Source organism: Amblyomma mixtum, chromosome 2 (assembly GCF_055824585.1).
Source record: "Amblyomma mixtum isolate Tamu chromosome 2, ASM5582458v1, whole genome shotgun sequence".
NCBI lineage: Eukaryota > Metazoa > Arthropoda > Arachnida > Ixodida > Ixodidae > Amblyomma > Amblyomma mixtum.
The window spans coordinates 159,473,421-159,487,103 of NC_143013.1; the positions used below are offsets into that span (position 1 = coordinate 159,473,421).

At 46.6% G+C, this 13,683-nt stretch overlaps 1 protein-coding gene and 1 long non-coding RNA gene across 2 annotated transcripts in view; both read right to left on the minus strand.

Annotated features, from left to right (window-relative positions):
* LOC149361402 (uncharacterized) overlaps positions 1-13,683 on the minus strand; it is a 480,014-nt gene that overhangs the window by 174,883 nt on the left and 291,448 nt on the right. The gene's annotated exons all lie outside the window — the stretch shown is intronic.
* LOC149361406 (uncharacterized) lies at positions 4,545-11,550 on the minus strand. The gene is made up of 3 exons (XR_016288400.1): positions 11,423-11,550; positions 9,866-9,921; positions 4,545-4,937 (listed from the first exon to the last, which is right to left on the minus strand). It is a non-coding gene; the product is annotated as an uncharacterized LOC149361406 (long non-coding RNA).

A 13,683-nucleotide genomic window follows, 5' to 3' on the forward strand; every position in this document is an offset into this window, starting at 1 on the left:
ATCTGATCTGATCCAATCTAATGCAATAAAGGTCAAATGGAGGTCAGTGGTGGTCACCGCTGCGGCACGGCAAAGGCGTGAAAGTGCAAGTAGTATGGCTTTCGCAATAAAATTGTGTTAAGAATTGTTACATATAAAAGACGAAGCCAGGTAGCCTCAACCGCAGTCCTTGTTTGGAAAAGAAGAGCGAGGCATCTAGCAGCTACGGCTAAGCTCAGCCTTCTCCTCAGCAATGAGGAGGGGCTGAGGTTGCTTGGAGTAAGAGATCTCTTGCAGAAATCCTACATGTGTTAAAATTCTGAAAACCCTACCCAATGAAAGCATGCAGTCATCACCTAAAAATAAAGAAGGGTGCAAATGGTATTTTGTATGTGTATAGCTCTGGGAAGTGCTGCCGTCTTTCTGTTTCGAATCTCGGGCACACGATTAAAATGTGCACAACTGAGATGGTAGACTCCACATCTTGCGCACTGCGGTGCTGGTGTCCTTTAAAAGATGCAAGTGTGTGATGTATGTTCTATCCTCAGTGTGCAGAGAGCAACTTCTTTGAATCTATTTTGTTTTTCCGTGGCATACCTTCCAATCCTTGGTTTTATTGTGTGCAGTTTGTTCTCTGTTCATCCCAGTCCTGCTGTCACTCATTGCGGAGTGTAGTCCTCTAATATGTGGCCTGAGGTCCTGGTATGGAAGTTGGTTAACATTGATAAGACGCAGTTCAGCAGCTGACGCAGCAAGCCTATCAGCTCCCTCATTTCCATCGATGCCACAGTGACCTGGTACCCAGCATATTGTAATTTTAAGGTTCAATGTGTGCGCAAAAATGGAAGTTTGCGCGCAGGGGATTCATAATGGGGCTTTTATAGGGTTTCCCAGGGGACAGGGCTATAACCACACTTAAGGAATCACAGTAAATAACAGAGGTAGGGATTTTCTTTTGCAGGATGGACCTAACAGCCAGCAGGATACCATGACATTCTGCAGTAAATATGCTTGTGTCTATTCATTGTTTTTGTCTCAGAAAATTGACAGCTGTGAACTGCACATGAAAACTGAAAATGTTTGGTTTTGGTTTGGTTTGGTTTTATTGGGGTTTAACGCCCCAAAGCTACTCAGGCTATGAGGGACGCCGTAGTGAAGGTCTCTGGAAATGTCGACCACCTGGGGTTCTTTAAAGTGCACTGATATCGCACAGCACACGAGCCTCTAGAATTTCGCCTCCATCAAAATTTGGCCGCCGCGGCCGGGATCGAACCCGCGTCTCTCGGGTAAGCAGCCGAGCGCCGTAACCACTGAGCCACCGCGGCAGGGCCAAACTGAAGATGTCTTGGAGTCATCAGTGTAAAACTCTGTGCACTGATACTTTGCTTTTAGGGACATGAAGTGCTGTTTTATGCCAATTGGCGACCCATGCTTGCCAACCTCACAAAAAGTTCTTTCACAGACAACTGGATGCACTTCCCAGGGAGCAATCACGTCTCTAGAAGAAGTCATCAGTATTGGAGACTGGTATACTCATTTCTTGGACAAGTGTGGCGACTCTAATAGGTGAAGGTGGGGTTTCAGACGGTCTCTTTGAAAACAGTCAGTGTACTGGTCGGGTTTCGCATAAGCACGCTGCATGGATGGTCGGCATGAGATAATACCTTGGTGGCGTATGCTATACTTGTAAACTTCGCCTTAGTTCAAATGGCTATCAGTCCACCTTATTGTACAAACTAGCAATTGGGCTTGTACGGAAAGCACCAGTAGCCAACCGCAGACCCAGGTGGTACACTGCATCGACCATTTCTAAGGTGGTTCTTCGAGTTGACTCGTACGCTACTCAGCAGTAGTCTATACATGATAGAACTACGCCATTTAGAAGACTCAGCAGGCAGTCTCCATCTGTACCCCACGACTGGTGTGACACGATTTTTAGAAGGTTCACTGCCTTCATACATTTAAGCCTTAACTGCTCAATGTGTGTGACGAACATAAGCTTTTCGTCAACTATGACGCCAAGAAATTTGTGGTCTTTTTGGACAGCAATACTCTGCCCGTTCAGTGTGATGTCGGGTTCAGGTCTAACACCACGTTTTTTTTTAGAGTACACTGACTGTCTTTTCTGTGTTGAGTTTAAATCTGTTCTTGTGTGCCCACTTTGATACTTTGTTCACTCCTAGCTGAATTTGCTGCTCACAGATGGACAAATTACACGACTTGTAGCTTATTTGCAAATCATCAACATAAATAGTGTAGGATATTGATCTCGGTAGGATGCTCTTCAAGTAATTCATTTTGACCATGAAAAGCGTGCAGCTAAGAACGCCGCCTTGAGGGAAACCATTCTGATGTGAAAAACTGCTTAGATAAGGAATTCCCTACACGGACCTTGAATGTTTGTTCAGACAGATAACTCTGAATGGCGGTCAAATACATTTGAAACTGCGTTTTCGATTCATCATGCCTGTGCAGGATAAAGGGCTCTCCCAATGATCTGCCATTATCCCTGTGCCATGCACCAGCCAAAGCTCCCCCCAGAGTGGAAACATGTGGAGGTCATCCTCATTCCCAAGTTCAACAAACCTCCTTCAGTTAAGGCACTCTGCCCCATTCATGTCTTGCCTGGGCAAGATCTATGAACAGATCGTTCATACCCATCTCCGAAACCGTACTGATGCTAAAAACCTCTTTCCCCTGTACATGATCGGTTTCCACCCTGGACTTTCCACCGAAGACGCCTTCCTCCTGCTAAAAACGACGTACTCACGGGCATGCCATCTGGAGGCGAACTTCAAGGGGGCATTTGACGACTTCACCCACACAGCCATCCTGAACAACCTTAATCATATCGACTACAGCACCCGCATCTATCAGTACATCACCGCCTTCCTCTCCAACCGCACCGCCACAATCGGCATAGGCACTATGCGATCCCAACCCTTCGACACTCATAATAAGGGCACCTTGCAAGGAGCTGTCCTCTCCCCACTCCTTTTTAATACTGCTACGGCCCCCTTGGCCCAACTAGCAGCTCAACAGGACCTCAGCTACACCACGTATGCAGACAATATTTCCTCAAGGTCTACACGGGGCTTCCTCGCAGCCAAGAAAGAGGCTCTTCAAAAAGCCATCCTAACCGTTGAGGATTTCTTCACCAGCAGTGGCACACAACAAGCCCTGGAAAAAACTGAAGTGATTCAAACACACGGACCCCGCTACAAGTCAGCTGGCTCTATCTGCCTCCGAAGCCATGACCATCTCATTGAGAAATGCCCCGCTTATCCGGGTCCTTGGCCTCTGGGTTCAACATGATGGAAAACCCACCCACACCCTGTAGACACTCCGCACCTCAGGTCTCAATGTCACCCGCATGATCCGCCGAATAGTGGGGCACGGAAAAGGCATGCGTGAAGCAGCACTCTCCGACTCGTCAAGGCCCTTGCTATCAGCCGCAGGATTTGCCAGGATTTGGTAAGTGGAAGCCAAGAGCGGGAGATCAACTACAGGTTATTTTTCTTGTCGGTCACAGCACTGTGCAGTGTTATGTTCCGAATGAGAGCAAAAAGCATGAGAGTGATGAACTAGAAGCACATTTTGCAAGAACAGGTTTGGTCTGGTTTATTGGGTTAACGTTCCAAAGCGACTCGGGCTATGAGGGATGCCATAGTGGAGGAAGGGCTGTGGGTTTAACCACCCGGGGTCTTTTAACATGCACTGACACATCGCACAGTACACAGGACTCCAGCATCTCGCCTCCATTGAAATGGAACTGCCACAGCTAGGATTGAACCCACGTCTTTCGGGTTAGGTACCAAGCACCATAACCACTGAGACACTGCGTGTTTTTTTTTTGTACGTGTTTGTGTGTCCTTTTTTTCCGAAAACAGAAGTAAAATATAACTGTTTCACTCTGGAATGAAATCGTGGAAAGAAAAATGACCATCGTAATGTAGATCGCTTTTTGCAGTACTTTTTGCCAGTGCATTCACTGCATGGTACAGGCACCATGTACAGGGTGCTCCATATTTATCAGTCAGGGTTGTAAAAAAATTATCTTGCGCAAACCACTGGTATATTTCTGCTAAAGCACAGACCACAGGGTAGCTTATGATATCTGTGTTTTCCGATAAATACTTTAACGCCGGAACTTGCCTGGACTGCCAAGAATCGGTGAAGGACTGGAGTCGTCTGCGCGCGGAATTTTCATGGAGGCGAGCGGGATAGCCGGTTTGAGAGGCTTTGCCATCTGGTGAACTGCGAGGCAAACAATATCCCTGCTCGGAGCTGGGGTAGGTCTCGCAGTACCCCAGTTGGCACAGCCTGTCAAATATGCTGCTCCGCTTACCTAGACGAAAATTCTCCGTGCAGACAAGTGTAGTTTTTAGCCGTTTCCAGACAATTCAAGCAAGTTCTGATGTTTAAACCAATTATTGAAAAACGCAGACTATAATAAGCTACGTTATGGCCAGTGCTCAAGTCCAGACAGGTAAGTAGTTTGCGCAGGAGAATTTTTTTACAACCCCGACTGATAAAAACGGAGCACCCTGTATACCACTTCTGTAAACAGCAGCTTGCATGCACAGTCTCCTATCAGCCGTGAATGTAGGTTGCAATGCAAGCTGGGCTAGTTGGAGGCAGCACATAAAACTGTGCACAGTGTGAGAAATTAGACAGCAATAGAGCAAACACATATGCGTGCCAGCACTGTCTTGTAGCTGTGACAAAATAATATCTGCAGCCTGAACTTGTGAGGCAGTGCTGGTATGTGTATGTGCTCTTTCTATTGCCATTTGGTTTCTCATGCTGCACGCAGTATGTCATCATTGGAGCAATCGATGCATTGCTGTAGTCCTCGCAGAACATTTTCAGAAAACAACATCCTCCTTGACCGAAGGAATACAACTTGCTTGGATGCTGTCAGTGCAGCACAAGGGCTTGAAGAAGCTGATCTGGACCTGCAAGCACACAAAAGAACCACCACAGCTGCCCTGGCAGTAGAAGTGCAACTTTCCCCTTGTGGTTACCCATGCTTCCTGACAACTTGAATAAGTTTTTGCTTAGCACAGTGAAATGCGTAGTGGATGAAGCAATTGCACTGACCGCCACAATTAAAGTATGCAGGTTTTTATGCAGTTGATAAAAAATTATAGCAACCGAAACAGAAGGAATTGCAGATTTAGACCACGACCTAGAATAAGAAAAATTGGAAGGGACACTTAATATCGGCCCTAAGGGTATGACACAATAGCGTTATTGGTCTCCTGGGACTCCACATGCCCCTCCTGGAGCAGTGGTGCAGCAGTTAAGCGATGAACCACTGCGCCCTGCGATGACAGGTACTCCCAGTGGTGAGCCCCACGTTGCTCTTCCCGAGCGACCAATCATTAATTTAACTGCCACCTGCCGTGGTGGGCAGTTTGCTCACTATCTGGTGGGCAGGTTGTGATGACGCCTCAAGGTCACGTGACCAAGATGGCCCACCTGCCTCCTAGGTTGCTCTATGGGCACCACCTGCCCGAGCCATGCACGCGGTTTTTCGCTCACAATGCCGACGCTGACACCGGATTTTCTGGTGACCGTGGCGGGTGGCAGTTAAATTAATGATTGGTCGCTCAGGAAGAGCAACCTTTGTCGCTCAAGTCCCACCGGTGACAGCACCTGCCATCGCAGAGCAGTGGTGCATCGCTTAACCACTGCGCCAGGAGTCGTATGAAAACTTCCGGGGATCTATGAGTGTGAAGTAGAGAATGATGTTCTGCATTTATGGGAAAGAACCCACTACGTTCAACTCATCGCGTCATACCCTTAAGGTGGAGCTTTCAATTTCTACCTTACTCCTCCAGCAGCAAGTGTCCATTTCCCATTGTTGAACATGACGGCCAAGTAAATGAATGAATAAATTTAATTTTGGCATGACTGGCACATTCATATAAGGGGGGGAAGGGGAGTGCTAACAGCCAAATAAAGTTTGATTTTCATATATAGCTGTTATGAAAGAAATGTTTATGCAAGTTACTGGAATGTTCACTGTATTTTACTGTATCATGCATGTATTCATCACTTTCTTAAATATACTGTAATACACCTTACGGACTAACTTAATATATGCACCCAGATGAGATTTCTGACATTCAGATTTAGGACATTATTAATGTAAAGCACAGCGCGGCTCAGCTAGTTGCTTTATAGGCAGTCATAAAGCATTTCATCTGAGTATCCTCAACCAATCACATCGCTACAGTACTAGTTGTACTGACCCCTGTTCATGAATGTGATCTGCAGAACTCACACAGACTATGCGCAAACTTTCTGAATGCAGTTGATCACTCCTTGCATCTACATCTTTATCCCTTTTCATCCCGAATTTTTGTGGCGAGCACAAAAATTTGTGGTGGTTTTATCTCGTTAAGAAGCTATTAAAAAGCTTGTAAACAAATTACGAGGGCAGTAAGTACAGCGGTTTTCAAGGGAGAACCATGTCCAGTATACTGAACACTGGGATTTATTTGTTGCCCTAGGAATAGCACATTTTCATCTTCACTTTAAGAATTGTAGCTACTTTCTTCACTATGAAGCACAGACTGTGGTTGGAATTTTTCCGCTTTGCCACCTGAGTACGAATTGACATCAAGGTTTGAGTAGTCTCCAAACAAAATTTCCTGAATTTCCTCATTAGTTAGAGTCTTTCCTACAAATAAAACAACCGAATGGTGCTCAGAAGTATATTACTTGGACGACAAATCCACATCAGGGTGTTTCTCGAACGATAGTGGGAGTTATTTAATTTTGGCACCAAACAATATTGAAAATCAAATGTAACCTGCTTGCGCACGGATTAGAACAATACGAACAATTAAATCGTAGTGACCAGTACATTGGAGATAAAAATATTATCACATTGCGAAAAAACTACTCACAACTAGGGCAAACTTTTAACCACATTCTTTCAAATGAAATTTGATTCTCTTGGTAGAATTTATATATTTGAATTGGATGACGAGGAAACTTTAAAAGAAATTGTTTGCTTGAGCACGTTGCGCGTGGCGGTCTGCTCGTTTAAGCTGCCCTCCTAAAAAGATGCGGCCAAGAGAGGAACTATCATGATGGAGATATTCCTCGTCTCTTCCAGAAGCCGTCGAAATGGTTTTGGTTTTGATTTAGCTTTGTTTGATTTTTTTCATTGCTTTTTTTTCTGATGTCCAGTGTAGTGGTCGCTAGGTTGGAAAAGGTTATAAAGCTGCCGATTTCAATTTAAGTTTTACATGCAATAACAAATATATTTTTGAGCAGTAAAATATAAGAGTAAAAACAAAAAGTAAATAAAATTCAATAATCATTTTAGTAAAACATGGAATAAATAAACAAATAACTGAACAAACTCCAAGTCCTGCCCCCCAACCCCCCAAAAAAGTTCCGCAGTCCCTGCCCTCTAATGAGATTGCTCTTTTGCAGCTGAGCTACTCCTCACCAAAGTATGTCTGTGAACCCAGATACCTTCTTCTCTCCCAGCATTCCCCATGAGTGGTGACTATGGACTACAGACTGCCCTGTTCCTGCTCATGACTTACGCTTGCATCGACCTGCCCACTAGGACTGCTGCTGAAAGAAGCTCAAGATTCTGGCTTACTTCCACGACTGCCACTGATCAGCACTGGCAACTGATCTCTCCAATAGTGTGCTGCCTTCGTTGCCGCCACCACTGCCTAGAACTACTCTAACTGTGCTTACGGTGCACTCGCAAATGCCATACAGAGCTGGGTGTATCGACGGTACTGTTGTCTGCATTGATGGTGGCCCGGCTAACAAAGCTGCTGCTGTCATTCTATAGTCAAAGCTTGATTTAATAAAGTTGCACTCCAAAGAGTGGAAATCAAATGCAGTTTGAAACAAAGGGGACAGGTGTGTTACTTTTTCCCACACGAGTACATGCACCATGTCATGGTGCACCATGTCATGGTGCATGTACTGCGAAATTGAGAATTGTGGTTTACAACTGTAAGTTCAAATCTCAATTCCAAACTATATATACTCACCTATGCACAAAAACTTCAGTTCCTCAAAGACGTACATGTACACAGGAGTATAACGAATAGACGGAGGGGTATTAATAAACCGAGCATGTTACCACTCTGTTTGGGAGGGCGCACTTTGCTGGAGATTAATCTTTCTTGCTAACAGAGCAGAAATACTACAACAGAAAGCACAAAAACATGAAGCAGTTAACCAGCTCTAGAGATTTAAAGAATGGCACAACAGCCTAAGAGAGCTAAATAAGGCCCTGAAGTTTTGGAAGAAGAATCATCAATATAAATCGTGCACTAATAATACAATAATAAAATATTAGATATTAAGATAAATTTAGTCCTCACTTGAAGAAACAGAAGTTTCAATTCTTTGTGTTTGCACATTACCTACAGAAAAACTCTCCAGGTGATAAAACGCATGAAGGAAAACAGCAAAAATGCTGTCAATGCAGTGTAGCACTTCCACAAGAGTATTTCACAGGGTGCCTAAAATAGTACAGACACCAAATTTTTGTTTCGTGTTTTCTTTCAAATGATGCATTAGACATTAATATACATGTACCACTGTGCGATATTTGCCTATGGCCGGTAAATAATTTAGAATTATATTTCTTCTTGACGTTGTTTCGCTTTCATCAACTGAACGATGGCTGTGATGTGTAGTTGGTATCTAGGTCACATGAGACACGATAAAAACGGCAATACAACTGCTGATACGTCATTTGTTGCCATTCCATTTCTAGAAGCAGGCTGGTTTAAATGTTGTAGTGAATCAAACCAACGTAAAAGCATGTATAGTGAAGTTTCTTCCTGCTGACGCAACCTAAAGGCCAACTACATGTCACTGCCATTGTTCGGTTGATAAAACTGAAACAAGAACAACATGAAATAAGAAATTCAGTTATAAATTATTTAGCAGTTGCAGGCAAAAGCAAGTGGTGATTCATAAGTTCACTGTCCAATGCGTCATTTGCAAGAAGAAAACATGCAACTAAAAATAGGTGTCTGTAGTCCATTAAGAGTTTCAACTTTGAACCACTTGGGCACCTGACTCAAAGGCAACCAGACGAAGGGTTGTCTTGAATTCTAGTATACCCAAGCAACTGCTATACACGGCGACAGATCTGGGGGCATGTTGCCTCATAGAAGTTGCAACAGACGCTCTCAAGTGATTGCAAGAAGCTGTGGCCTATTACATGCCAAGATACCTTCAACAAAGCTATGTTTTGGACACCACCGCACATGTAGGTTTATGGTTTATGAGGGTTTAACGTCCTAAAGCAACTCAGGCTGTGAGGGACGCCATAGTGAAGGGCTCCGGAAATTTCGACCAACTGGGGTTCTTTAATGTGCACTGACATCGCACAGTGCTTCCACATAAGACTTTTTTTTTTAGGAATTTTAGGCATTAGGAAACCCGCATATTTCAGGTCAGCAGCAGAGCAAAATAATCACTGAGCCACCACAGCAGCTTCACATAAAGGGTGCTCCCACAGAACAATAGCTGTTATATATGTACAAGAGGCTGTGTATAGCTTGTTCTATATGGCACACTGTCTGCTTATGAATCTAGTACAGACTTGTACAGATCTAAATCTGCTGCTTTCATTCCGTAGGCAAATTACATAGGTGCATTTGTGTTTCCCCAACTTCTCTCTCTGCAAATCACGTAGCCGAAAGTGCTCCGAACAACTTTCCAAACAACAGCGTACCGTAAAATGCAGAGGTGCCAAAATACACACTCCACAATAAAAGTAAATACATTGCGGGCATGCTTTCAAAAATTCAAACTTTTTAAAACTTGACCAGGAGCATGCTCTGAACCTGTGGAAACAGCGAAAGTATGCATTACGCCATACCAATCTCGGCTCACTGTGGTAATGAGGTCAAGGTAGAATCCAGCTGGTGGAAGGATCTGCAAATAAATAAAGGTGCACGCTGCAGAAGCTGCAGATCAGAGTAATGCTACAAACACGGCCAGTTTGCACAAATGAATTCAACAAACTCGCTCCGAGAATTGAGTACAGCAAGTGAGGGCTCCTGCTGCAGCAGAAAAACAAAGTAACGACATTGGTAGCTGCTGGTTGATACACACACGAATTAATTGTTTCGTAAATGCACTAGATGTGCATTTCCAAAACAATTAATTACAACAAACGAAACAGTGTAGTGGATTCACTGATACGGTAAATGCTGCATATGCTGCTTGCATGGATGAACTGTTCTGGAAAGTGGTTATAGCAGCTGCTGCCTTGTCCCTTGACAGCCACGTGAAGTCCACACAGCAGCCGCTAGCTCTCCTCCAAAAGACATGCTGGCTCAGCGTCATCTTTGGTTTGTCTGAATACCCTCTCAGTGCCCTTGGCAGCGGCTTAAAGGCACGCACTGCCTGTTACTTATGAATGCATTAATTTTTTTTCTGGAAATCTTTGCCATAGCTTCCTCGAATGCATTGGAGCACACAGAACAAGTGTTGGGAAACTATGGTAGGGACAGGCATCCCAAATGTTTAAACAAACTCAAAGAATTATAGCAATGCAGTTATTTCGGTTGTAAAACGATAAATATTTCCATGGGCATCGATCTAGTACTAGCTGAAGGCTAATGAAGTCACGTATTCCTTGCGGCATCCGTCACCTTACACATGAGTTACTTGGCAGTGACGGGCCTGAGTGGATAAGCACAATGAATGCATTGCTGCAGTCTCATGCTGTACAGAAGGTTCGTGGCACTCCCAGGTACGCCAGTTATTTTTTTCACACTGAGCCAGCTCATATTTAAACTTAGGCTCTCCGCTGGCCAGCAACCCCTTCTTTCGCTCTTCGGAAGTATCACAAAGAAGCTGATCTCCTGCATTGCAGCACCGCGTGAAAAGGGAAGGAAAACATACAACTGGTCTGCACATGTAAACGCCACCTACCTGTCGGGAATCCCGACGCTTTCATAGCGCAAGTCACGTACCCCATCTGCTGAAGCTGCGAGGAAGGCAGTAAAATCCCACAGTCCAGCGCGTTTACGCTGGCACACACAGAAATAACAGCTGCGGCCAAATTGTACAGAGGCCATGAGCGAAGGAGATGAATCTTGAAAAAGACAAACCTTCGTTAGAGGCAACCGACTATCTATAGGTGCACAGTAACAAACATGCAGCAGTCCTCTCAAGCGCGAAAAAATGACCTACTCGACGCCACTCCGCGGTCTCCTCGCGCGCCTTCACCCGCATGATGTCGCGAAATTTACATCAGAAGACGCCGCATTAATAATCGAGACCGTCACATACTTGCGCAGTCGTGCAGCAGCTCTTTCAACAAGCCACAAGGCGGTGACAGAGCGACGACGAACACATTTTATCTGGTTGGCGGGCAAGTACGAAACAGCATCGCGCGTGCACAATGAATTACTTTGACAGCACTCACCTCAGTCTGGAAAAGGTTGAAGGTAGGACTGCCTAAACCATGAACTGAGAGCAAAATTCACCGAGCTCGCATCTACCAAAACAGCAGCGGGCCGATTCACGAGAGAGAAACGAAAGCACAGATAGCGCAACGAGGCGCTGGAGCATGCACGAGTTCGCCCGTTCTCTGAAACGCGCGCCATCCTCGGCCTCGGCCAGCCTCGGCATAACTTTAGGCGTCTGGGTTTGAGAGTTACATGCCGCAAAAACAGAAAACCGAAAAACCCTCCGGCGTCACATCCGCCAACCGTCCTCCTTTCCACCTGCTCTCTGGGCGCGCATGCGCAGTTCTGCGGAGTTTGTTCTCTCGATGTTCAGGTGTCCTAGCCGGGGCTGCATCGCCAAACGCCCCTTTATACAACCGCCGCGCCGCCTATCCGCTCTATTGCGCATGCGCAGCTGGCGGAGCGCCGGCACCGACACGGCCGCCGCAGCCACGCTAACCGCGCTAAACGCCGTGCGAGGCGAGCGGTGTGTGGAGACGTCACGCACATGTGCAGCTGGTGGAGCGCCGGCACCCACACGGCCGCTGCAGCCACACTAAACGCACGAAGAGCCAGGCAAGGCCAAGTCCCATCACAGCTGCGGCGGTTGCCATGAGAACGGCTATGCTCTCCGGCACCGACACGGCCGAGGCGCAGCCACGACGACGGCTTGAAACCTGCCGTAGTGATGTATTCCTACAAAAATGTTTTTGTCCTCTAGTTTCCTGACAACCAAACTTTTTCTCGCCTGGGAGCTGGTTGTTAACACCAAAACTATGCCGTGAGGGAAGAGATCAAGTACGTGAAAGAGCTGGGTAGTTCTTGCCTTCGGCCAAATTCGCACGCAGCCTTAGCGTTGCTGCGGCGACAGAGGCGTGAGAAAGACGACATCGCGCTAGTGGTACCAGACGCGCTTTTCCTCTCAGTGTTAGTGCGTCAGTAGTACTACTGTAGGTTTCGCCTCGACGCGTAGACCCGGTCGGTAGGGATGGATGAGCTTGAACAGCGTTGCTTCTACCGTGCTGCGCCAGATGGCAGCACCACCGGAGCGCCACGCGGCAGCGGCGCCAGGCAGTTTGCTCCGTCTACGACAGATGGCGCCACTATGAGGCTCGCCGCTTCTGGCCTTGGCGCGCAGTGCATCGATGGTACTCTAATGATATCGGTTAAGCAATTAGCCTGATTTCTAGTCAGACCGCATAAATAACACCGAGTAAGAAAGTGGCCGAGTTGGGGAATCGAAGCAGGGTATCCGGAGTGGGAGACGAGAGCGCTAGCTATTGCGCCATGCCAGCTCGATGGGTTTGAATGATCAAAGGCGCATTTAGTGAGTGCGGTGTCTTCATTCACTCCCATCTTCCGCCCTTCCTGTGGTGGTGGTGGTGAAAAACATTTATCGTCTAATAATTTTTTCACAGAAAGGGGATTGGGGTAGGACACTATTGGCCCTTTGCCTCACAATACTAGGTGGAGCCCCTATTCTGGGGCCTATTGGCATGCAACGCCGCCCGCGTCCGTCGAACCAAGGCCTTTTGGGTCTTTAGGTGGCGACAGCCGAGCAGGGCCGCCTGCCAGTCCCCTCTGGTGCGGTTGGAGTTGAGGGGGGTAGATGGGTTTGTTTGACACGCCCAAACCATGTGCAAGGTGTCAGCCAACCTCCCCACAGAACTGGCACGCGCCATCAAAGGATTACTGAAATGTTTAAGCACCACCGGGCATAGTACAGTGTTGAGAGAAAATTTGGAGGAGGCGTTGTTCCGGTCGATCCAGACCCTTAGAAGGGGCCGGGTAGCGCCGATGCTCCTCGTCGTAATCGCGGATGTGTTTGAATGTAAGGGCCAGATAGTCTGATTGGAAGTAGCCTTCCAAGAACAGGGAGATAGCCCGGGGAGAGAGTGCGCGGGCGGCCTGATCGGCCTGTTCATTTCCATGGAGTTCCCTGTTGTCCGGGGCCCTCAATCAGGTTGCGTGCAGTTGGATCTTCGCATAGGCAGGTATTTGCAGTATGCGCCAGGCAAGCGGGGGAGCCCAGCCCAGCTCATTGATCCGGCAGGCCCCTTGCGAGTCGGTGAGGACTAGGGGTGTGCGAATATTCGATAATTTCGAATATTCGATCGAATAGCACGGTATTCGATATTCGCTTCAAACCGAATTCTCGGTATTCGAAATTTCGAAGTATTCGTCTCGCGCGAATAGTGTTACTGGGACGCTTGCCCGCTTGCTTTATGTGGTTTCGGTT